At 42.4% G+C, this 3,374-nt stretch overlaps 1 pseudogene; it reads left to right on the forward strand.

The window, feature by feature from the left end:
- The first annotated feature begins 1,581 nt into the window (after positions 1 to 1,581).
- LOC114102773 (hydroxymethylglutaryl-CoA synthase, cytoplasmic pseudogene) lies at positions 1,582 to 3,121 on the forward strand (annotated as a pseudogene).
- The last annotated feature ends 253 nt before the right edge of the window (positions 3,122 to 3,374 follow it).

The following is a 3,374-nucleotide window of genomic DNA, read 5'->3' on the forward strand; positions in this document are numbered from 1 at the left end:
GGTTAGACATGGAATGTCCCCAAAAGCTCATGTGTGAAACAGTGCTAAGGAAGTGTTAGTTGTTAAAAATAGTATAATCACTAAAGAAACACTAAGTACTTCAGCCAGAAATAATAGGAAAGATGGTTTATGGCATCTCAGGAGTTGGCAAGACATCACCCATCTCAGGCTCAATCTTATAAAAGTAATAATTCCTTTGGAAAGAGACCTTTGGGAGCATCTGCTTGCCTAAAAGGTGCCTAGAAAGTGGGTTCACTGTGCTCAGTCAGGTACCTAGATACTCAGAGGCTGCTACAGCCATGGTCCCATGAGGCTTGGCTACTGCTTCAGATGGTGGCAGACCTTTGTGGGAACCACATGGTGCTGGTTCTGTGGGATTCAAGATGCTGGAGCTATTGTGTCATGAAAACTTTCACTGAGATTTCAAAGGAAGACATGGGACACCAGGCAAAGTGTAGCAGAGGAGGACTTCCTAGGGGCTGCCCCTGAAAGGGTGATGCATGAAGATGTGAGAAAGAAGCTGAAGCTCAGTGAAAACCTCCAAGATTAAGAGATACCAGTACCATGAAATGTCTGCTGAGGAAAGATGGAAGAATTGGCACAGACAAGCCAAGAGACAATGTGAGTTACAAACAGCAAGATCAAGACCGTAGGGGCAGAGTTACAAAAGCCATCAGAGAGAACAGCATAATGCCATATGGCCTCTAGGATGTGTCTGCCAGTTGAATTGGGGTGTTTCTTTGGTTTCATACCCTTTTCCCATGCCCCTGTATTTCCCTTGTGAATGGAAATGTTTACTCTGTGCCATATTAGATATACGTAACTTGGCTTTGATCTTTACAATGAAAATAGCTATGAGTTTTTCTGAAATCTCAGATGAGATTTTGAACTTGAACTTTGGGGCAATGTTAGAACTATTAAGACTAGAAAGACACTTGGAAATGGACTAAAAGTAGTTTGCCTAGTGAGATGGACATAAGTTTTGGGGGGCAGGGATAAAATTTTATTGTTTCCATATAAGTTATATTGTTTAGATATAAGTTATATGCTCATGTGTGAGGAAACACAAGAACATTCCAAGGTGAACTGTTTGTGTCATAAGACCATTAAGCTAATGAGTGCATTAATCTGCTGCTATGAATTAACTGAGTAGTAACTGTAGGCAATAAGATATAGCTGGAGGAAGTGAGTCACTGCAAGTGTGCCTTTGGCGTTTATATTTTATTTCTAGTGGGCAGAGCACTTGCGTTCTCTCTCTCTCTCTCTCTCTCTCTCTCTCTCTCTCTCTCTCTCCCTGTCCCCCTCCCCCCACACACCTGACTGCAATGTCCTGAGCTGCTTTCTTTCTCCATACTTTCCTCCATGATGTTCTGCCTCACCTTAGGTACAGAGATATGGAGTCAGCTGACCGTGGACTGAATCTCTGAAACTATATCTAAATAAACTTTTCCTCCTTAAAAGTTGTTATTGTCGGTACTGTCTTTCGTGGCTTGGTCTTTTCCTGCAGTCACTACCCGGTCACATTTGGTGCCCAGCAGAGGAAACAGTGACAGACCTGGAGGCTGCAGTTCTCTGTCCTTCACACAGCTCTTTCACTATGCCTGGGTCACTTCCTTTGAATGCAGAAGCTTGTTGGCCAAAAGATGTGGGAATTGTTGCCCTTGAGATCTATTTTCCTTCTCAATATGTTGATCAAGCAGAATTGGAAAAATATGATGGTGTAGATGCTGGAAAGTATACCATTGGCTTGGGCCAGGCCAGGATGGGCTTCTGCACAGATCGAGAAGATATCAACTCTCTTTGCCTAACTGTGGTTTAGAATCTAATGGAGAGAAATAACCTTTCTTATGATTGCATTGGACGGTTAGAAGTTGGAACAGAGACAATCATTGACAAATCAAAGTCAGTGAAGACTAATTTGATGCAGCTATTTGAGGAGTCTGGGAATACAGATATAGAAGGAATAGATACAACTAATATGTGCTATGGAGGCACAGCTGCTGTCTTCAATGCTGTTAACTGGATTGAGTCCAGCTCTTGGGATGGACGGTATGCCCTGGTAGTTGCAGGAGATATTACAATATATGCCACAGGAAATGCCAGACCTACAGGTGGAGTTGGAGCTGTAGCTTTGCTGATTGGGCCCAATGCTCCTTTAGTTTTTGAACGAGGGCTTCGTGGAACACATATGCAACATGCCTATGATTTTTACAAGCCCGATATGGTCTCTGAATATCCTATAGTCGATGGAAAACTCTCCATACAATGCTACATCCGTGCCCAGTGGCAGAAAGAGAGAAATGATAAAGATTTTACCTTAAATGATTTTGGCTTCATGATCTTTCACTCACCATATTGTAAACTGGTTCAGAAATCTCTAGCTCGGATGATGCTGAATGACTTCCTTAATGACCAGAACAGAGATAAAAATACTATCTACAGTGGCCTGGAAGCTTTCGGGGATGTTAAATTAGAAGATACTTACTTTGACAAAAAGGCATTTATGAAGGCTAGTTCTGAACTCTTTAATCAGAAAACAAAGGCATCTTTGCTTGTATCAAATCAAAATGGAAATATGTATACATCCTCAGTATATGGTTCCCTTGCTTCTGTTCTAGCCCAGTACTCTCCTCAGCAATTGGCAGGGAAGAGGATAGGAGTGTTTTCTTATGGTTCTGGTTTGGCTGCCACCCTGAACTCTCTTAAAGTTACACAAGATGCCACACCAGGGTCTGCTCTTGATAAAATAACAGCAAGTTTATGTGATCTTAAATCAAGGCTTGACTCAAGAACTTGTGTAGCACCAGATGTCTTTGCTGAAAGCAAGAAGCTCAGAGAGGACACTCATCACTTGGCCAATTATATACCCCAGTGTTCAATAGATTCACTCTTTGAAGGAACATGGTACCTAGTTAGAGTGGATGAAAAGCATAGAAGAACGTACGCTCGTCGCCCCTCTCCAAATGATGACACTTTGGGTGAAGGAGTAGGACTTGTGCATTCAAATACAGCAACTGAGCATATTCCAAGCCCTGCTAAGAAAGTGCCAAGGCTCCCTGCATCAGCAGCAGAACCCGAAGTAGCTGTCATTAGTAATGGGGAACATGAAGATACTCTGTGAACTGTGAGACTTCACAGTGTGTTTGGGTTGGGGTGGGGATAGGGGAATGGTTGGAAAAGGGGACGTCTGGGGACAATTTTAAAGAATTTACACATTGCTTAAATTTTTATGTGACTGACACAGAGCCTAAAAAACTGTTGTGCTCTTGGAAAAGTCTATCTGCCCAATTTGCTAACACGCTTCCTGTTGTGGTCTAGCCAATGCTAAATGTACTCGAATGATGTTAAGGGCTCTGTAAACTTTATACCTCTCT

The sequence above is a fragment of the Marmota flaviventris genome, chromosome 15, assembly GCF_047511675.1.
Source record: "Marmota flaviventris isolate mMarFla1 chromosome 15, mMarFla1.hap1, whole genome shotgun sequence".
NCBI classification, from domain to species: domain Eukaryota; kingdom Metazoa; phylum Chordata; class Mammalia; order Rodentia; family Sciuridae; genus Marmota; species Marmota flaviventris.